This window comes from Sciurus carolinensis, chromosome 11 (genome assembly GCF_902686445.1).
Source record: "Sciurus carolinensis chromosome 11, mSciCar1.2, whole genome shotgun sequence".
NCBI classification, from domain to species: domain Eukaryota; kingdom Metazoa; phylum Chordata; class Mammalia; order Rodentia; family Sciuridae; genus Sciurus; species Sciurus carolinensis.
In genome coordinates this window covers 123319061-123342820 of record NC_062223.1, presented here as the reverse complement: position 1 = coordinate 123342820, position 23760 = coordinate 123319061, and positions in this window count along the sequence as shown.

Here is a 23760-nt window from a genome sequence, read left to right as displayed (position 1 = left end):
CAGCAGTGTGGAAGCTCAACTTCATGAATAAAGGTAAAGTAGGGAGATGTATTAAAATAAATAATGGGTTTTATAAGAGGTAAGTAGGAAACTCCCAGGTCTGGGTTTATATAATATCGGCAACATTTGTGCTTGATCATAAGTTAACAATTCCTACTCGAGATGTTATTTAGTTTTTCTGGCAAAGTATAGAATTGGCCCAGAATTGGGTATAGTCGTTCTCTGCAGGAGGTGGCCCAATGGAGAGTCTGAAGAAAGCAGGTGTCAGGAAGCAAAATGCTGAGTCCCTACTTAAATCTGTTGAAGATTTTTCTGACAATCTTTCCAGATACTGTGAGTCAATCTTCTTTAATTATGTCTGTTTATGTTACCATTTGCTGATATTTTTCTCTGAAGAAGACATAGAAGGAACATTTTAAATTAAGTACGTGTTTGCATTATGTCTATCACTTTTTAATAGCTGTCAGAAATGCCTGTTTTCCTTGTTGATGTATTGGAGAGAAAATTTCCCATGATAGCAAAAGATTGTTTTTGAGGCTAACTAGCATATTTTTTTCAAATGTGGGAGAAAAACTTGCCACATTGTATTTGGAGAAAAGCGTGATGAACAGATTTTACACATATACAGAATAAACCAGGCCTACACTAAATGAGGAAGGCTTATGGGGTGACATACCTCAATATGTTGTGATGGAATGTTTTGTGTGGTCAGAATGGTGGTGATGATGATGATGGTGATTATATGATGATGATTAAAGTGTCACCAGGAATTGAATCCAGGGGTGCTTAACCACTGAACCATGTCCCTAACTTGCTGAGGTTGACTTTTAACTTCCGATCCTCCTGCCTCAGCCTCCCAAGCTGCTGGGATTATAGGTGTGCGCCACCACACAGGCTTCATGGTGTTATTATTATTTTCTTGTTTTTATTTTATAACATACTTATTGAAATATAAGTGACATATTGTATAATTCATCTTTTTATGTATGCATTTCAGTTTTTTAGTATATTAATAAAGTCTACAACCAATACTATGTTCTAATGTAGAATGTTTTCATCACCACTCACACTAAACCCCATGACCATTAGCAGTCCCACCCACTATCTCCCTTCCCACAGTACCCAGCAGATTCTAAGCTTGCTTTCTCTGTGTGTCTCTGTTGTGGATCCATCCTATCCACTATATGGTGTCTGGATTCTTTCACTTGGCATATTTCAGGTTTATTCATGATTTGACATATCTTAGTACCTCATTACTTTTTATTGCAGAATAATATTCTATCATATGGGCATGCTACATTTTGTTCATTACTCACTGTATGGATGGATGTTTGGCTTGCTTCTAACCTTTGGCTCTTGTAAGTACCATTGTTTTGGACACACATGTACAGATTTTTGTGTGGATGTGTTTTTGATTCTTATATGCACCCAGCAGTAGAATTGCTGGTGTACAAGTTAGCCCTATGCTTCATAATTTAGAACTGACACATTGTACAGTCCCTCCAGCAATGAATGAGGGTTTCAGTGTCACCACATTCTTTTCAACCCTTATATATATATCTCCTATTGTTTATAGTCTTTCTGATGGATGTGAAATATTTTTTCACTATGGTTGTTATTTGAACCTTCAATAAATGATGAATAATATATTTTCAGGAGCTTGTTGGTTATTTGTATATCTCATATAGAAGAATGTTAATGGGAATCCTCTGACTTATTTCCACCTGGGCCGTTTCTCATTTTCATTGTTAATATATTAGAGTTATTTATATACACTGACCATGAGTACTTCCCTGCTATTACTAGTATCCACCAAAACTACTTTCAACTGAAAAAATTTCCAATATTATGTGCTATTACAGTGTTACTATGGACATTGTGGATTTTTTTAAAATTTATTTTTATTGTAAATAAATGGGATACATCTTCTCTGTTTGTATATGAAATAATCATACATTTACATGGAGTAATGATGTTTGATTCATTCTATTATTTTTTCCTTCCCCCCACTCCTCCCACCCCTCTTTTCCCTCCATACAGTCCCTCCTTCCTCCATTCTTGCCCTCCTCCCACCTCCCATTATGTGTCATAATCTGCTTATCAGTGAGATCATTCGTCCTTTGGTTTTTAGAGATAGGCTTATCTCACTTACCATGATAATCTCCAATTTCATCCATTTGCCTGCAAATGCCATAATTTTATTATTCTTTATAGCTGAGTAATATTCCATTGTATATATATATACCACAGTTTCTTTATCCATTCATCAATTGAAGGACATGTAGGTTGGTTCCACAATCTGGCTATTTTGAATTGAGTAGCTATGAACATTGATGTGGCTGTATCTCTGTAGTATGCTGATTTTAAGTCCTTTGGGTATAGGCCAAGGAGTGGGATAGCTGGGTCAAATGGTGGTTCCATTCCAACTTTTCTAAGGAGTCTCCACACTGCTTTCCAGAGGGGCTGCACAAATTTGCAGCCCCACTAGCAATGTATGAGTGTACCTTTTTCCCCACATCCTCACCAACACCTATTGTTGCTTGTATTCTTGATAATCACCACTCTAATTGGGGTGAGATGGAATCTTAGGGTAGTTTTGATTTGCATTTCTCTTCTTACTAGAGATGATGAACATTTCTTCATATATCTGTTGATTGCCTATAGATCTTCTTCTGTGAAGTGTCTGTTCATATCCTTAGCCCATTTGTCGATTGGGTTGTTTGTATTCTTGGTGTAGAGTTTTTTGAGTTCTTTATATATTCTGGAAATTAGTGCTCTATCTGAAGTATGAGTGGCAAAGATTTTCTCCCACTCTGTAGGCTCTCTCTCACATTGCTGATAGTTTCCTTTGCTGAGAGAAAGCTATTTGGTTTGAATCTGTCCCAGTTATTGATTCTTACTTTTATTTCTTGTGCTATGGGAGTCCTGTTAAGGAAGTCTGATCCTAAGCCAACATGTTGAAAATTTGGACCTAGTTTTCCTCTATAAGATGCAGGGTCTCTGGTCTGATTTCAAGGTCCTTGATCCATTTTGAGTTGAGTTTTGTGCAGGGTAAGAGGTAGGGGTTTTATTTTCATTCTACTGCATATGAATTTCCAGTTTTCCCAGCACCATTTCTGAAGAGGCTATCTTTTCTCCATTGCATATTTTTGGCACCTTTGTCTTGTATGAGAAAATTGTATTTGGGTTTGTGTCTGTGTCCTCTATTCTGTGCCATTGATCTACCTGTCTATTTTGGTGTCAGTATCATGCCATTTTTTGTTACTATTGCTTTGTAGCATAGTTGAAGTTTTGGTATTGCAATACCCCCTGCTTGACTCTTCCTGCTAAGGATTGCTTTTGCTATTCTGGTTTTCTTATTCTTCCAGATGAATTTCATGATTGCTTGTTCTATTTCTGTGAGTTATGTCATTGGGACTTTAATTGGAATTGCATTGAATCTGTACAGCACTTTTGGTAGTATGGCCAATTTGACAATATTAATTCTGCCTAGCCAAGAACATGGGAGATCTTTCCATCTTCTAAGGTTTTCTTTAACTTCTTTCTTTAGTGTTCTGTAGTTCTCATGGTAGAGGTCTTTCACCTCTTTTGTGAGAATGATTCCCAAGTATTTAATTTTTTTCCAGGCTATTGCGAATGGAGTAGTTTTCCTAACTTCTCTTTCTGAGGATTCATTACTTATGTATAAAAGTGCAATATATTTATGAGCATTGATCTTATATCCTGCTACTTTACTGAATTCACTTATGAGTTCTAAAAGTTTTCTGGTGGAATTTCCTGGTTCCTCTAAATATATAATCATGTCATCAGCAAAAGGGATAGTTTGAGTTCTTCTTTTCCTATTCGTGTCCCTTTAATATCCTTGGTCTGTCTAATTGCTCTAGCTAGAGTTTCAATGACAATGTTGAATAGAAGTGGTGAAAGAGGGTATCCCTGCCTTGTTCCAGTTTTTAGGGGGAATGCTTTCAGTTTTTCACCATTTAGAATGATATTGGCCATGGGCTTAGCATAGATGGCCTTTACAATGTTAAGGAATGTTCCCACTACCCCAATTTTTTCTGTGTTTTGAGCATGAAGGGGTGCTGTATTTTATCAAATGCTTTTTCTGCATCTATCAAAATAATCATGTGATTCTTGACTTTAAGTCTGTTGATATGGTGAATTACATTTAGATTTCCAGATGTTCAATCAACCTTGCATACCTGGGATAAAACCCACTTGATCGTGGTGCACTATCTGTTTAATATATTTTTGTATGCAATTTGCTAAAATTTTGTTGAGAATTTTTGCATCAATGTTCACTAAAGATACTGGTCTGAACTTTTCTTTCCTCGATATATCTCTGTCTGGTTTAGGTATCAGGGTGATATTGGCTTCATAGAATGAGTTTGGGAGGGTTCCCTCCTCTCCTATTTCATGGAATATTTTGAGAAGTATTGGAATGAGCTGTTCTTTAAAGGTTTTGTAGAACTCAGCTGAGAACCCATCTGGTCCTGGACTTTTCTTTGTTGGTAGGCTTTTGATGACTTCTTCTATTTCATTACTTGAAATTGGTCTATTTAAATTGTGTATGTCCTCCTCGTTCAGTTTAGGCAATTCATATGTCTCTAGAAACCTGTTGATGGCTTTGAGAATTTCTATTTTGTGGAGTATAGATTTTCAAAATAACTTCTAATTATGTTTTGTATTTCAATAATGTCTGTCATGATATTTCCTTGTTCATTCCAAATTTTAGTAATTTGAGTTTTCTCTCTCCTTCTGTTTGTTAGTGTGGCTAAGGGTTTATCAATTTTGTTTATTTTTTCAAAGAACCAACTATTTATTTTTTCAATTTTTTCAATTGTTTCTTTTGTTTTAATTTCATTGATTTCAGCTCTGATTTTAACTATTTCCTGCCTTCTACTACTTTGGTGTTGGTCTGCTCTTCTTTTTCTAGGGCTTTGAGCTGTAGTGTTAGGTCGTTTATTTCTGATTTTTTCTTCTTTTATTGAATGCACTCCATGAAATAAATTTTCTTCTAAGAACTGCTTTCATAGTGTCCCAGATATTTTGATATGATGTATCTTTGTTCTCATTTACTTCTAGAATTTTTTAATTTTCCTCCTGATGTCTTCTGTTATCCATTCATCATACAATAGCATATTATTTAATCTCCAGGTGTTGGAGTAGTCTGTTTTTTACTCAGTCATTTATTTCTAATTTCAATCCATTATGATCTGATAAAATACAAGGTAGTATCTCTATTTTCTTGTATTTGCTAACATTAGTTTTGTGGCATAAACTATGGTCTATTTTAGAGGAGGATCCATGTGCTGCTGAGAAGAAAGTGTATTCGCTCTTGGTTGGATGGTTTATTCTATATATGTCCATTTAGTCTAAATCATGATTGTGTTATTGACATCAGTGGTTTCTTTGTTCAATTTTTGATTGGAGGATCTGTCCAGTGATGAGAGAGGTGTGTTAAAATTGCCTAGTATTATTGTGTTGTGGTCTATTTGATTCCTGAAATGGAGAAGGATTTGTTTGTCGTACATGGAAGAGCCACTGTTTGGGGCATAGATATTTATGATTGTTATGTCTTGCTGATTTATGCTTCCCTTAAGCAGTATGAAATGTCCTTCTTTATCCCTTCTGACTAACTTTGAAGTCCACATTATCTGATATGAGGATGGATACTCCAGCTTTTTTTCGTGTCCGTGTGCATGGTATGTTTTTTCCCATCCTTTCACCTTTAGTCTGTGGGCATTTCTTTCTATGCGATTAGTCTCTTGCAGGCAGCATATTGTTGGATCTTTCTCTTTAATCCAATCTGCCATTCTATGTCTTTTGATTGATGAGTTCAGGCCATTAACATTCAGGGTTATTATTGAGATATGATTTGTATTCTTGGTCATGTTGACTTTAGTTTTGTTTTTTTGACACGATTTGGTTTCTCCTTTATTTAGCTATTCCCTTAGGGTAGTTCCTCCCTTTGCTTATTTACATCATTGTTTTTCATCTCTTCCTCATGGAATATGTTTCTGAGAATGTTCTGTAGCACCAGCTTTCTTTTTGTAAATTCTTTTAGCTTTTGTTTATCATGGATGGATTTTATTTCACTGTCAAATCTGAAGGTAAGTTTTTCTGGGTATAAGATTCTTGGTTGGCATCCATTTTCTTTCAGGGTTTGAAAAATGTTGTTCTAGGCCCTTCTAACTTTTAGGGTCTGGGTTGAAAAATCTGCTGATATCCATATTGGTTTCCCCCTAAATGTCATTTGATTCTTTTCTCTCACCCCTTTAAAATTCTGTCTTTATTTTGTATGTTAGGTATTTTCATTATAATGTGCCTTGGTGTGGGTCTGTTGTAATTTTGTATATTTGGAGTCCTATAAGCCTCTTGTATTTGACTTTCCTTTTCATTCTTCAGATTTGGGAAATTTTCTGATATTATTTCATTGAATAAATTGTTCATTTCTTTGGTTTGTTTCTCTGTGCCTTCCTCAATCCCAATAATTCTTTAATTTGGTCTTTTCATGATATCTTATAATTCTTGGAGATTCTGTTCATGATTTCTTGCCATATTCTCTGTTTGGTCAACTTTGTTTTCAAGGTTAAATATTTTCTCTTCAATGTCTGAGGTTCTGTCTTCCAGGTGTTCTATCCTATTGGTTATGCTTTCTATGGAGTTTTTAATTTGGTTTATTGTTTTCTTCATTTCAAGGATTTCTGTTTGTTTGTTTTTTTTTTTTTCAGTATCTCTAACTCTTTATTGAAATGATCTTTTGCTTCCCACATTTGCTCTTGTATCTATTGAGTGGTGCAATCATTCAAAGCCTGAATTTGCTCTTTCGTCTCATCATTTGCTTCCCTGATTGTTTTAATTATGTACATTCTGAACTCCCTTTCTGACATTTCTTCTGCCATGCTGTCATTGGATTTTATTGCTGTAGCATCTAGGTTTGTTTGGGACATTTTCTTCCCTTGTTTTCTCATATTGCTCAGGTATCTATCCTTCTAGTAGTGAAACTCTGAGATATTGCAGATTTCCTCTACTGACTACTATTGTCCCAGTAGATTTCCAATAACTCACCCGCTAGCCTTCAGTAGCTTGAAGTCTTAGAGGAACTTGATAATGAGATGCTCCACTAGGAATCTGCTCCTCTGGGGGTGGTGGCCTTCAGGTGGGGTTTATTCCCTGTCAGTGGGCAGAGGCACCTCCGATTGTTGACTGATGGTCAGCCAAAGGGGGACTAGACTACAGACTGGGGCATGTCTGGTCTGGGCCTGTGTGTCTTGTTCTACTGCCCTGGTGGGAAAGCCTCGCCCTGCGGGTAGGAGTAACCCTGTGGGGAAGTTTCGCTGGGCAGCTCTCCTCCTAGAAGTTCCCTTTGGTCCAGAACTACCACCTGGGTTGGGGAACCTGGCCCTGTGAGGGACTCCCTCGCTGCGCAGCCCTCCTCTGCTACATTCCCTGGGGACCGGAGCTACCGTCTGGGCCAGGGAGCCTCACCCTGAGCTGAAGTCTCTTGCTGTGCAGCCCTTCACCGAGAAGCTACCTGTGGTCTGGTCCTGCTGCCTGGGCCTGGGACCCTCATTCTATGTCAAAGCCTCTCGCTGTGTGACCCTCCTCTGCAATGCTCCGAGTTGACTAGGTTCACAGTTCCAGCAGGGAGTCTCACCTGAACTCCACAAAGTTCCCTGAGTTCTGGGACTACTGTCTCATCCAGGGAGCCCACCCAGTGGGAGAGACTCACCCAGTGGCTCTGAGTTGGTTCTGAGTCTCTCAATACCTTCTCTTCTTGAATCCTGGGTCCTGTCAAAGGTCCTCCAGTCTCCTGTAGGTGTCTCAGGTAGGGCACCACCCTTCCAATGATGATGGCCAAGCCCTTAGGAATAATTCAAAATATCTGCACCAGCCTATAAAGAAGCTGGGGAGCCCCAGCGAGGGTGTGCTGATTCAGCACAGAGGCAAGTGCAGTGTCCCTCAGCAGTAGTGGGGGCAGGCAGGCACACCCACCAATGGCGTCTGACCGCGGTGTGGGGGTGAGGCGGGGTTGCTCAGTGAAGGTGTCCAACCTCCGTGTGGGAGTCGGGCGGGCTCACTCACCAGTCGGCTCTTCCCCCACCAATGCAACTGACCAGGTGTTGGGGTCAGGTGGGGTGGCTGCCCACCAGCTAGCTCTGTAATGCAAGTGGGCTGAGTCTCCCATCTGCTCGCTCTGTGATTGCGACCAACTTCCACTTGGGGGTCAGGCGGCCTGGGTCCTCTGCCGGGTTGCTCCACATTCCATCGTGGATTTTTTTTTTCAAGGAAAGTAACAATGTAATTTTTATTGAAGATATAACTGAAAATTTATATCAATAATAAGTTTATTTTTCTTTTTCATCTATGGAAAATTAAATACATTATTTTATGAATGGTTCCTTTTTTTCTTTTTTGGAAATTTTTTTGACCATGATTTCTTTTTTTAATTTGACAGTTAAGAACATTTGGCGGTGAAATGATTGGGTTACAAGAGCCTTAACCCATTAAGTGAGTTAATCCCCTGATAAGTGAAGGCAGGTAGGGTGAGGTTGGAAGAGGTGGGCACTGGGGGTGTGCCTTGAGGTATATATTTGTATCTTTTGAGTGGAGTCTCTCTGCTCTGGATCTACATATCTGGAGCCGCTCCCCTTCACCACACTCTTTCACCATGATGTTAAGCCTTACCTCAAGCCCTGAGGATTGAGTCTATGGACTGAGACCTCCAAAACTGTGAACCCCCCAAATAAACTTTTACTCCTCTGAAATTACTCTTGTCAGGCGTTTTAGTCACGGCAGTGTAAAAGCTGACTACAACAGCCTGACCATGCCTGCAAACAACACAGCTGGGAGTTTGAGAGGGATGACACTGAATTTGCAGACCCATCTGGGTAGTATTGATGTTTTCACAGGTTGAGTCACTTGATTAATGAAATTGGACGTCTTTCCATCTGTGAACAACTTTTTGCATTCAAAATTATCTTTTTATTTTAAGTGAAATATCTGACATTTGATTTTTTTATTTATTCCTATTTTATTGTTCTTGCTATTTCAAAAGGATTTTTGATAGCTCAATGCAAGTGTGTAGAAATATAATTGAGTTATTTGGTTGAGCTGGTATTCTACCACCTTGCTTCACTTTTGACTTAGTTCCAGCAGTTATTTTTATAAGTTTCTTATAGGATTTTCTATATATAACATTATGTTGTTTACAAGTAAGATAGCATTACTTCTGGTTTTCCAATCTTACTTTATTACAATTTCACTTTCTTTTCTGATTGCACTAGCCCGACTGCTAGTATGGTATTGAATAAAATAGGGAGTGGGCTGGGGATACAATTCAGTTGGTAGAGTGCTTGCCTCAAAAGCACAAGGCCCTGGGTTCAATCCCCAGCACCAAAAAAAAAAAAAAGTTCAGGGAGTGAACACCTTGTCTTTTTCATTATCTTAGGTGGAAATTCTTTCAATTTTCCATTACTATGTATCCTGGTATGTGTGTTTTTAATGTTACTGTTATTTCAACATAAAAAGAATAGTGGGTGTCTACAAGGCATGAGTCTATTGCTAGCACTTGATTATGTAGAAACAATTGCCGAGGATAGGACTGTATTCACGGCATCAGACACATTGAGACAACATTCCTCTGGGTAACCCCAGAGTGAATGTACCCTGAATGACCAGTAATACCTCCAAATATTTGAAAAAGTTCTTTGAAGTCCTCCAAATATAAAACACTGTTCATATTTTATGTTTGGAACATGAGTCTTTTTAGGCAATGTTCATTTACATTAAATCAGAAAATAAATATCAATATTTTATGTACCTGACCTTCTTGACTAAGTGTCTTAGCAAGCATTTCTGAAATTGTGATCTAAAATAAACAGTCTTAACTCTTTAGAATATACAAAATAAGACCTCTAAGTCTTACAAAATATATAGAACTATATAAAGGAAAATGAGAAACATGAAATGTGATGAGATTATTTCTGTCCAGGAAATAACAGAAGTGACACCAGTCTTAGAGATCAGAAACAGGTACTCATTCCACCAGTTTTGAAGATTGAACACCTGAGAAATGCCTAGGCAAGTGTAGAAAGCAAACTTTAAGAAAACAGATAGGAACAGACTTCTCCAAAGAGAAGGGGGCCCAGAGCTGGGTAGGTATGTCTTACTCTTGAACAGACCCCAGAACACCCCATTTTATCTTTCTTCTTCACAACCCTGCCTAAGGGCCAGAAGGATCAAGAGCACAGGGGGCAATTGTAAGCAACCCATCGATCCCAGAGGTTAGCTGTTAACAACCCCTTGCCTTTTCTGTTTGCTAACCAGTGATAACCAGCCATGATCCTCTCTCAATTCCCATGATTCATTATGTACACTGACTACTAGACCTTCACCCCCTGCCACAGTTTGTTGAGAAACATGACATGTCCTGTCTCCTCAGGCCAGGCAGGGCTGCAGGCAGAATGCTTTTCAGCAAAAGAAAGCATGTGAGATGTCAGTACAGTAGGTTCATTTTATACCATTTTACTCTTAACCTCATGTTCCCACCATCCTCATCTGTCCCCTCACAATCCCACTCAGGGATTGAGCCCTTAAATTCTTTTAAGGTAGTTAGATGTTGACTCATTCTGGGTACTTCCCGCTGAAAAGGGGTCACATCTGGAGGAAGGAAACTTGAAGTTCCTGTTCTCCATCAGGAGGGGCATGGAAAGTCAAAGGTATTTAGCATGAGGACAGTCCAGATGTCCATAGTGGTGGTTTAAAGGTGACTGATTGAGGTGTACACAGGGCAAGAATCATGCTAAAAAAAAAAAACGAAGGACAACAGAGCATTTTTATTTTTCTGTAAACAGAATTATTGACTGGTCTCTGAAAACCCTGAAGATGGTAACTCATTAACACATTAGAGAGGTCCCTTTCTTCTCTGGGTTTGAGCTAATATCAGAGGGGAAAGGCCAAGTATTGGCTATTTTCTTTCTTGGCCCCTTATTTTCTTAACTTTAGTCTCCAAATTTTGCTTTTAAACATCTAGCAGACCAGCTTCACCAATCTTTTTTTTTTTTTTTTTTTTTTTTTTTGCGGTACTGGGGATTGAACTCAGGGCTTTGTGCTTCCAAGGCAAGCACTCTACCAGCTGAGCTATCTCCCCAGGCCCAACTTCACCAATCTTGAAGAAGCAGTACTGGATTTTAATTTAAATGTCTATAGTTTTATAATTACTTACTCTTTCCATTTAATGGAGGTCAGTATAAATACTGGAAGTCAACTTTATATGCTGTCTGTCCTATAGTGATGGCACTAATTTACACATGCTGGATTCAAATGTAAATTTACCATAAAACCATGAGCTCAAAAAATACAGAAATTTTAAAAATACAGGAGTTCTAAAAAAAAAAAAAAAAGAAATGACATGGCCATAATTACTATAGTAAAGGAATATGCAGAATTTCTTTGTCAATCCAGGGTGCACTTTTGGGTCATATTAGAGTCATTCCAGTTATTTAAAGAATGTGAGAGCCCTGAAATCCTTAGGTAAAAGTTCTCAAGTTAAAGAAGACCTGTATGTATGTGATCACTCCCCTTTCCCTCCCTGGGCTGTAGCATTTGGGAGCCCCTTGTTAAGAGAGCAGAGTCACAAAGTGTAAAATCAAGTAAGAGAGCAATTTAAGTGACACTTTTTTCATCTGATCTTGAATTGCCTCAGCAATTGATCTTTCCAGTCTAGCTGGGGTTATAAAATGGGGTTATAGTTTATGTTTCCCTCAAGTGTTATCTCTCCCTATCCTCCAAGTTGTATCTGGGCCAGAATTGTGTACAAAAAATATTAGGCATTTTCCCCCAGAGTTTGAAGGTCAAAGGAATTTCAGTGCATGGGTACTTGTGCCAGATAGCATGTTACCCTCCTGAAAGACAAGGGGGAAGAAGGCGTCCCTTGGCATCCCTCCACTGTCTGAACCAGAACAAAGCATCCCTCGATGCCCTGTGAACCTTAGATTTGTTGGTGACCACGCTTTGTGGCCTGACTAGGACTCTTGAGTCATTGGGATTAGTCACCTCTTACCAATGCATCCCTCAAAGTCCCCTCACTCAGGTTTCCTTTATCCCCTGTGATCCTCAAAATGTTAGTGACCACATATTGAGCCCTAACTAAGATTCATAGCTTTAAAATCAATGTCCTTGTGCAGTTCACCTTAATAAAGGGATATTGCACCAAGTGTGGTGGCACACACGTATAATCCCAATGGCTCCAGAGTCTAAGGCAGGAGGATCACAAATTCAAAGCTATCCTCAGTAATTTAGCAATGCCCAAGCAACTTAAAAAAAACCCATCTCTAAATTTACAAAAGGTTGTGTAAGAAAACCCACAAAAACCATGCCAGACGTGGGAAATCACAGAAGGGAGTTTATTAAGCAAATAGAGTGTCTCCCTGCAGGGAAAGAGAGAAAATGAGAGGAAAAGAGAAAGGGTGCGCACTAGAAAGAGTGGAAAAGCGAGGAGGAGAGAGAGAAAGCAAGTGAGTAGGAGAGAGAAAAGCATGAGAAAAGATGGCGGGGAGCTACCCTTAAGCAGTTGAATTCCACCAGGGTAACAGGGAACCAATAACGGAGAAGGATACTTGCAAGCTGACTGATGAACCAACAGCTAGCTAGGATGTTCACAGACTGACAAGTGGTTGGGAGGCAGGGAAAATGGCTGCACTGGAAAGGGCGAGAAGAACAGCTTTGTATTACAGGTTGAGGGGGAGTTGGGTATGTTGCTTAGTAATTAAGTGCCCTTAGGTTCATTCCAAGTACCCAAAACAACAACAACAAAAACCAAAGAAACAAAAAGATATTGCAGTAAATATACTGAGATACTGAAAGTAGACGACTTTCAATCAGTGTGAGATTAAATACAGACTTTTCAACTTATTAACTCTAAAATGTCTGACAAGTGATATAACTTCTCCAATCCTTATTTGTATTTATATTCAAATCTACAAACACCTGTGCCTATCTACAAAACGAAGCTCATAAAGGACCTACCTCATTGAGTGTGAGAATTAAATTAAATGATTGTATTAGAGCTAATCTGCATTTAAAAGGGGCCTGATAGCTTTTAGTACCTGTTTTAGTAAGCTTTCTCACCACTATGACCAAAGGATCTGACAAGACAATTTTAGAACAGGAGCAGTTTATTTGGTGCTCATGTTTTTTCAGAGATTTCAGTGCATATATGACTAGATCCATTGTTCTGATCCCAAGCTGAGGCAGAATATCATGGGAGAAGAGGAAAGCAGCTCAGAACATGGCCACTAGCAAGCAGAGAGAGCACCCCACTCAACAAGGACAACACATAAACCCCAAGGACACACTCTCAGAGACCTACCTTCTCCAGCCACACCTGCCTGTTTCCACTTACCATCCAGCTAATCGATTCAAGTGAATTAATGCATTGATGAGGTTAAGGATCTCATAACCCAATCCTTTCACCTCTGAATAGTCTTGTATTATCTCACACATGAATTGTTTTGGGGGGGACACCTCATATCTAAACCATAGAAGTACCCTTCCTTCTTTCCCTTGTTCTGCATATATATTCATATTGATTAGTGTTTCTCAGTCCTGGAATTACTGATATTTGAATAAGGTATGTTTAATTCCTGAGCTCTGTCCATTAGATAACAGTACTATCCTGCTCCCATCCCCATATACACACTCATTTTGAGAAGAAACACTAGTTGTGACCATCAAAATTTTCTCCAAACATTGCCAAACATCCCCTGAATGATCTTGACACTCAGAAAATGATATTCCAATGCATAGTGCTTTGGCATGATAAGCACTTTGAACTAAAGGTCATTGGAAGAGCTTAGAATGAAGTATCTTTCTGAACTTCTCCCAACTTTCTTCCTCTTATTCCCCTTAATTCCCCAAAGCAAGTCATAGAACTAAGAATTCTTCTTATTCAATGCATGCCATAGAAATTGGATCCTTCTCCACCAAAACCAATCATAAAATTTAGAAATATTATGCACATCTTTTCCCACCTTTCTGCATAAAAACAGGACATAGAGAAATTCCCTAAACTTTCTTCTCTGATAGGAGATCGTAAGAACTTCATTCTGGAAGATATTCTCACTCACAAACAAGAGTAAGGAATGCCACACAGAGGTCAAGAAGAAATAGCACAGTCAGGTCTAGCTGAGGTTTCCCTTTCAGCCTAGTATATTAGATCATATTTTTTTGTCTAATCACATTACTTCTACATATTTGTCCATTATTCATCAAACCTCACCATAAAAATAGAAATTTTCTTATGTGTGCAGTTACTTAAGTCAGTGCCTCTGCATCCTCTTTCATTTCATATTTTACAGCTGTCTTTTATTCACTATTTCTTCTACACAAGGATGTGTTACCAACAACTTTCTCTGTTATTCAGTAAATATTTATTTCTTTGCAAATCTCATTTAAATTGAAACCATCATGGAAACATTCTCCAACTTGCTGTAACTGGTTGCTACTTCCTACTTTGGACTCAGAAACTATTTCTGAACAACTCTTGAGAAAAGAATCAATTAAAGTTAACATTTCCACCATTAAAAAAAATTATAAAGTCTAAACCTGTCAATTAATAGCAAAGATTTGTGCACAGGGACATCTATGTTAAAATGTATATTGTGATCTAGCTGATCTCAGTTGGGGCTTGAGATTCTGCATTTCTTAGAAACTCCTAGTCAGTGTTATTAATTCATAGTCCACACTATGAGTAAGAGGTGGTAGATAATTAGTAACCTTCCTACTAAACTATATCTTACAGATATCAGGATTAGAGAATTAAAAAAAAAAAAATTCTTTCTTGCACAAAAATGTTTGATTTTACATCATTTTTAGTGGGTAATTTATATACTTGATTCAAAAGTATAATTAATTATGTTTAGGAATTGTGATGCTAGGACTGGGAAAATTTATATAAAATTTAATTTTTATTCCTTCTTATTCATCTAAATACTGATTTCTAGCTTTTACAAATGAAGAAAGTATTTAGTTATTAGACAGCTAATATGTTGTACATTTCTTGTTACTCCTTGTATTTTTATGTTTTATCTAAAAGAAAAATGATGCTTGGATTGAATGTCCATCAAGGAATTGAATGAATATAGGAAAAAAATATATGGACAGTCATGTATTAGGAGCTTTGAAGGAAAAAAAATTAATAAAAATAAATAATGTTTGACTACCTCTAAAGAGAATGAGGTTTGGTTTGTATTAGTGTCTCTACTATATATAGTTGCACATTTAAAATTAGTGAATGAAGAAACTTTTAATAATTCCACACCCAGACTTCAGAAAGCCAATTTCAACTTTGGTGGTGCTGTAATGACTGTAGAGTTCTGGAACTGTTTAGCAGAACATTATGATTCATACAAGAAAGTGCTGGACATAAAGAATCAGAAAGAGAGCTAACACTGTGTTCAATGTGACTGTCTAGTCAACCTCCCCACACTGTGTTATGGGAACGGACAATTTGTTTTCCAGTTCCCCAGGTCTGCCCATGGAGAGAAAATTTGCTCAAGAATGGAGCATACTCAGATTTTCATCCATCATATTCAAAAGATTTAGATGATATTTGGGACTTTTTATCTGTTAAAATTTAATAAGATTTGGGGATTGTAATGGATTGAATCTTTTGGGGACCATGTAAAAGGGTTGTTATGGTTTGGATATGAGGTGTTCCCCAAAAGCTCATGTGTGACACAATGTAATAAAAATTAGAAGTAAAATGATTAGGTTTTAAGAGTGTTGTCCTAATCAGTGGATTAATCCACTGATATGGATTAACTGGGTGGTATTAGGCAGGCAGGATGTGACTGGAGAAGGTGGGTCATGGGGGTGTGACTTTGGGGTTTATATTTGTCCCTGGTAAGCAGAATTCTCTCCCTACTTCCTGTCAGCTGCTTTTCTCCAGCATACCTTTCCACCTTGATGCTCTGCCTCACCTTGGGTCCAGAGTTACAGAGTCAGCATTTATGGACTGAGATCTCTGAAACTGTGAATCAAATAACTTTTCTTCTTCTAATTGATCCTGTCAGATCTTTTGGTCACAACAATATAAAAGCTTTCTAAAACAAGGGTAAGTATATTTTACATGTTGGATGGAAATGAATCATTTGGAATCGGAGCAAGGAGAGTGATAAGCTACATTATGTTACCCCAAAGATCTTAGTGGTTCAGTTCTCATTTCCAGAAGCTGTGAACATATTAGAACATGGTCAAAGGAGTTGTGGACTGTCATTAATTTAAGGATCTTGAGACAGAGAGGGTTTTCTGGGTTATCTAGGTGAGCCCCATATAGCCATAAGAGTTCCAATAATAGGGAGGGAGACTGGGTGTGGTGACACATGCCTGTAATTCCAGCAGCCTGGGAGGCTGAGGCAGGAGGATCATGAGTTCAAAGTCATCCTCAGCAATTTAGCAGCGAGAACCTAAGCAACTTGGCAAGACCCTGTCTCAAAATAAAAAATAAAAAGGACTGGGATGTGGCTTAGTGGTTTAATCCCTGGTATCAAAAAAGAAACAAACAAAAAGGGATGCAGGATGAACAGAGTAGTTAGGAGTTATGACAACGAAAACAAGAGGTTGGAGTGCTGTGAAGGTGGGATTATAAGTCAACAGCCTCTAGAGACTGACAAAGGCAAGGCAAGGAAGGGTCTCTCCTATAAGATCTCCAGAAAGAGCCCTCTCTGTCAACACCTTGACACCCACTGAGACTGAGCTTTGGACTTCTGACCTACCCAGTTATTAGAGAGTAAATGTGTGTTATTTCAAGTTGCTAAATTTATTGTAGTTTTGGTCCTGGGCTTTTCTTCATTGAAAGACTTTTTAATACTACTTCTATCTCATTGCTAGTTATTGGTCTATCTAGGTTTTCTATGCCCTCTTGATTCAGTTTTGGCAGGTAGGATCTGTCTAGAAATATATACATTTCTTCTATGTTTTCCAGTTTATTAGAGTTTAGTTTTTAAAAAAATCCCTAATGATCATAGGATCATTTGGGTTGCTGAGATGTGTGTGATGACTCTTTTTTTTTTTTTTTTAATCTCTAATTTTATAACTGGGATTCTTTCTCTCCCTCTCTCTCTTTCTCTCTCTCTCTCCCCCTCTCTATTTATTACTTTGGTTAAGAATTTATCAATCTTGACTGGGCACAGTGGCATAGGCCTATAATCCTGGTGGCTTAGGAGACTGAGGCAGGAGGCTTGTGAGTTCAAAGCCAGTCCAAGCAATTTAGCAAGGCCCTAAAACAACTTAGTGAGACCCTGTTTCTAAATAAAATATTGTTAAAAGGGGCTGAGTATGTGGCTCAGTGGTTAAGTGCCTCCAGGGTTCCAATCCCTCATACCAAAAAAAATAAAAGAACTTATCAATCTTGTTTATCTTTTTGAAGAACAAACTCTTCATTTCATTTCATTGAACCTTTGTATTTTTTAATTCTCCATTTTATTGACTTTGGTTCTTATTTTAATTACTTTCTTCTACTGATTTTGGAATTGGTTTGTTCTTGTTTCTCAAGGGACTTGAGATACATCTCTTGGTTGTTTATTTGGGATCTTTGTGATTTCTTATGGAGACACTCATAACTATAAACTTTCCACTTAGATCCCCCGTATAATAACCAAGATGCTGTGGTACAGCATTAACATTTTTATTTGATTCAAAATCAGTTTTTAATTTCTCCCCTGATTTCTTCTATCAACTATTTATCATTCAAGTGGGTATTGTTCAATCTCCAGGTGTTTATATAGCTTCTCCAAGGTTTTTGGTCACTGATTTCCAATTTCATTTCATTACGATCAGATGTTTAGTCAGTTTTTTTTTTCCCCCCTGCTCTGACCAAAAGAAAGGACAAGAACAATTTTAGAGGAAGAAATGTTTATTTAGCTCTGTAGCACTCATGATTTCATAGGTCTCAGTCAAAAAAGGTTGAGTCCATTGCTCTGGGTCCAAGATGAGGCAGAACATCAGGGCAGAGGGTGTGATGAAGGACAGCAGCTCAGAACATGACAATCAGGAAGCAGAGACAGCTCTGCTCACCAGGGACAAAATATGTACCCTCAAACAGCTCCAATGACCCACTTCCTCCACCCACACACTACTTGCTTATGGTTACCATGCAGGTTATCATTATCAGTAGATTATTGCACTGATTTTTCAAGTTCTCATAACCCAATTATTCCACCTCTAAACTTCTTGCATTGTCTCACACATGAACTTTTGGGGATACCTCATATGTAAACCTTAACATTTTGCCCTTGGCTGCCAAAAGTTTATGTACATCATATAATGCAAAATATACTTAGTTCATTTCTAAGAGTCCTCATCATCTCAACAGCTCCAGGATTGCCCAAAAGTCCAAGTCCAAAGTCTCCTCCGAGACTCAAAACAAACTCACATCATGAACTTCTGTTAAATCAAAAAACAAGTGACATATATCCAATATATAAAGGCACAGAGTAAACCTTTTCATTACAAAATGGAGAAATAGGGACATTGAAGAAAAGGATGGAGCCAAAATCCAGGTGGGCAAATGAGTTCTGTAGCTCCATGGCTGGTATCTAGGGAACATGGCATCATGACATTCTCTCCAAAGGGCTTGTGTAGCTCAGGCCCTGTGTCCTTGCTGGTTGTGGCCCTCAATGCCTCTCCGTTGGCTTGTCTCTACTTGATTCTTGCAGCTTTCTTCAGCAGATATTCCACAGTCCTGACATCTCTTAATCTTGGGGGCTTCCACCCCATTTTAGGCTTTTTTCTCACATCTCCATACTCTCAGGAGCTGCCCACAGGGACTCTGGGGTCTTCATTTGAAATCTCAGTGCAAGCCTCCATGACCCCCTAACTCTAGCATCCTATATTTCTGTAGAACTAGCACCACATGATTGATGCCAAGATCTGCCACCATCTCATCTAGTCAAGCATCTAGGAGCCAAGACTGCAGCAGTCTTTGAGTGCTGGGTTGACTGAGCATGATAAACTTCCTACACCCTCCTGTGCAAGTAGGGGACCCTACTGATCTTTCTCAAAGAAATTTTTACTTTTATCCCCTTAAGCCTGAGATGGGTGTGGTTTTCCCAATTCCTGAGATGCCCTTAAATTATCTTTCCTCTTGTTTCTGGGTGAAGTAATTAACATTTTTTTAGTGGCTATAATCCCTTTAACAATCACTATCACACCAATTGTACTCCCAGTTTTCTGGCCAAACAACAAATTTTGAAAAACTTTCTCTTCTGATTTCTTCTCTTTTGTTTTTCTAATTTAATGAAGACAAAGGACAAGTTGTCTTTTCATTCCTTTGTTTGTTTTGTTTTGTTTTATTTTATTTCTTTTTCTTCTTGTATTACCTTGAGAAATTACTACTCTAATTCCCAAAGACCTGACTAGTATGGAAACTGAGAGGTAAGAAAATAGAAGAGAACAATTGTGATGGAGAAACCAGACCTGGTTGTAAAATGAAATTATAAGAACAATATGATGAACAAATGACCTGGAGAAAGGGTTAATTTTCCTAGCCCTCTGTCAGCCTTTCTCCAGGGAACCTAATTAACCCTGGGTCCCTACCTATTGGATTGTAAATAGCTGCCTCCAGACTTTCAAGGACAGAGATTCCACAGATGCCTGAGAAAAAGAGTCATTTCTTCTTAGACTGTGTAACATTCTGAACTCTGTAGGAATGTAGCTACACCACTTAAATGTTGGTATGAATTGTAGGTGACTATGCAATTAACTGCTGTCTAAACCACAACCCTGCCCTTTACATTGCATCACAACCTAGCTTGTCAGTCTGAAAGCTGCTCTCCCCGCCCTTTCCGCTGCAACCGTTTCCCTGCCTCCCAACTACTTGTCAGTCTGTGAACATTCTAGCTAGCTATTAGTTCATCAGTCAGCTTGCAAGTATCCTTCTCCATTATTGGTCCCCTGTTAGCCCGGCAGAATTCAACTGCTTAAGGATAGCTTCCCTGCCATCTTTTCGCTTGCTTTCTCTCTCCTACTCACTTTCTTTCTCTCTCCTCCTCACTTTTCCACTCTCTCTAGCACGCGTCCTTTCTCTTTTCCTCTCATTTTCTCTCCTACCCTGCAGAGAGACACTTTGTTTGCTTAATAAACTCCCTTATGTGATTTCCCGTGTCCGGCGTGGTTTTCGTGGGTTTCTTACAACAACCTCATGGACTTAGTTCTTAGAAATACAGCTGTTAGGTAACTCAAGATGACTTGAGTTACCACTGCCTCTGGTGAAGTCCACTTTGCAATAATACCCTTGAGTGTTTTACTGTCTTTGTTCTACACTGCATAATAAATGTAAAGTAACATATTTGTGTTCAGTTAATAGTTCCACAAGTTTCATGGTCCTTAGAGCTCTCTCTTCTAATAGTATATGTGTAAGCTCCAGAGCAAGAGCTGGTGACGAAACAAAAGTGGACAGTAAGTGGAAGCAAGCTTTTTTGGGATTTGACTCTTGGGCAAAATTCCCAGCACTCCAGGTCAGGGTGGAGAAGTGAAAATCACACATGGCCCTGGCTGCCCAGGATCTTTATAGGATGGAATAGGGGTGCAGGGCTGCTGAGTGATAGCTGGACATAAGGGTTGGTGGAGTTTATCTGCCCCTGTTTGATTGGTTGCTGTTTGGCATGCTGCCCACTGCCTCAGTCATTTTGCTCTCCCTCATGTGGCTGCTCAAGTCCCCACCTAACAATATGAATAGTGGCTATCTGTAAGCGCAACAAGGACAGGAAGCAGACCTCAACAAATTCAGAGAAGACTTTATTCCTTCGTGGACTCAGGCACCATTGGGGCCATTTACCAGATGGGGAAAATGGTCCTCAGTTCCAGAGGGGATTTTGGTCTTATAGGATACAATGTAATCATTGGGAGCTGTGTATGTGCAGTTTTGACTGTCAGTTATACCTCCATTTACCAGTGACAAGTTATGCTTCCTCAGGTGTCGAAGTACAACACTAGAGAAGCATGCCAAAGCAAGCATATTAAGCAGGTTTTATTTAAAATAGCAATAATACAGACTTCTCCTGGGAGGAAGAAGGGGGCCATGGCTGATGTTCTAGAATCCCAAGAAGTGAGCATGCCCTACATCTTTTATAGGTCAAGGTCACTTTTGTTCTCCAGTTCTCTCCCCCCTTTTCTCTCCTTCCTGCCTATATTACTAGGCCCGGTTTTGCAGGCGAGATGCAAAAAGTGAGAAGTGAATGGGAAGCGGGAGGGCCAAAGTGATTCAGGCAGGTAAGGGCCCAGGGGACATTAATTAGCAGCCCCTTGCCTGTAGTCCCTGACAAGGTAGGTACATTTGGTAATCAACATGCTCTTGAGATCCTCAACATTCCATTCTCCCAGGGGCAGTTTCCAACTTCCAGAGGCAGATGGCTCTCATGGCCTCCATCTCCTCTATTTGACCGGGTTCCCTATTTCTACCCTAACTGCCTGTCCCCAGTTCTGGTTTCATCAGGGGATAGTTGAACAGGTTAAAACTTTAATTTAGGAAGGTAGTTGTAAAAAGGTTGAAACGCAGTGTTATCTGGGGAGATAAGGGTCCAGATCCCAGGGATGAGTACTCAAATCTTGCACATTGGTATTTGCTGTGCTTTCATTTAGGACTAATTAGCCATGGAGGAAGGTCTAAGTTTAGGGCCTATTGTTATTGGGAAATAGTGTGCTGAGAGAGGTTTAATGTTTGGCCAATTTCTCCTCCCTCCTACCGAGTCACACTGTCCCTCCGTTTTTCTTGGGGAACTGTCTTTTAGGATTATTATTTTCCATAACCCTTCACAATCTACAAAGAAAATTTGGGTACAAGCCAATGTCATCAGATTACTAAGCCTTACTCAGACTTCATGTACATTCAAGTTATCTGGGGACCTTATTACAATGCTGACATCAATAAAGTAGTTCTTGCTGTTGTTAAAATCCTGCATTTTAATAAGCATCTAAGTAATGTTACATTTTTATTCCAGAGTCCACGCTCAGCCATAAGCAAACTCAGAAGAATTTTCTGAGATTAGAATCCATGACACATTTTCCGCGTTTCCCTGCCCGCAGAGAGACACGATACACGGATCCTGGTTCACTGCTTTAATTCTTCTTCTTCCCCCCCTCCCCCTTCCTGGTTACAGCGCCCTATATACAATAGTTCAACCAATCAGACAATAGTGCATGCACTTTTTACATGGACAGACTATAGCAAGGATACAGAGCATGTGAATATCGCGCAAAGATCATGCAGACGTGCCAACCAATCATGATTACTTCCGTAATTTTATTTTTCTCTCCAACCACACTGGCAGTTTACCAGCCGCCATCTTGGCACCTTTGAGCACACCCTTGACTGGGGCTCTAAGACCCCGACAACATTCACACATGGTTTCCCAATGTCAGTTTATTTATGAGCTATAAGGCTCACATGGGTAGATAATCCACTGAGTTAAAAGTGAAGCCTGAATTGGGGACAGGTAGTTAGTATAGAAATAGGGAATCTGTCAAATGGAGGAAATGGAGGCTATGAAAGCCATCTGCACCTGGAAGTTGGAGACTGCCCCTGGGAGAATGGAATGTCAAGGATCTCAGAAGCCCACTGATTACCAAATCTACCTACCCTTGTCAGGGACTACAAGCAAGGAACTGCTAATTAAAGCTCCCTGGGCCCTCACCTAACTGAATCACCTTGGCTCTCCCCTGCCCATGCTTCTCACTTTGTGCATCTCATCAGCAAACCTGGGCCTAGTCATGTAGGCAGGAAGGAGAGATAAGCGGGGAGAGAATTGGAGAACAAAAGAGACCTTAACCTATAAAAGATGCAGGGTGCGCTCAGTTCTTGGGATTCTAGAACATCAGCTATGGCCCCCTTCTTCTTCCCAGGAGAAGTCTATATTCTTCCCTTTAAATAAAACCTATTTAATATGTTTGCCTTGGCATGCTTCTCTAGTGTTATACTTCAACACCTGAGGAAGCAGAACTCGTCACCAGTAAACAGTAGTATTAAAAGTATGGAGTTCCTACTCATAATTCTTAATTATTCAAGCTGAAATTAATAATAGAGCTGCAGTGTAATGCCTTAGTTTTATAATGGTGGTCTTAAGATTCAAAGGGGTTAAATCACTTGGCATCATCACATAAATATTCAATGCATCTTCTTGATGCCAATGTTGGTTTTGTTTGAGTGTTTTCTGCTTACATCTAAGCAAATCAACCATATAGGAGAGAGAATGGGATACAGTGTGAACCACAGACACATCAGAAAACTTGTGACAGAAAACAATGGATAATGATAATAGTGCAGTGTCAATGAATAAATCTAAGGACCACATATAATAAAGCATAGATATGTGCATTTTAATGAATACAACAGGTATTTTATGGAACAATGCATCAAATGGGTTCATTTCCAGTACAATATAGTAGGTGAGACTCAGAAGTGATAACAAGTAGCTCCATTCGTCCTCATGTTGTGAGCAATTCAGATTCAGATCTCAGATAAATTTCCAACACCCGACATTTTCTTTTATTACTGTAGATCCAACCTGACCTAAGAGTTCTCATGGGTTAAGTGTAGGTCTATGATTTCCATAACTGTCTTCTTACGAGGAAAATAGTTGTAAGAAACCCACGAAAACCATGCCGGACACGGGAAATCACATAAGGGAATTTATTAAGCAAACAGAGTGTCTCCTTGCAGGGTAAGAGAGAAAATGAGAGGAAGAGAAAGGGGACGTG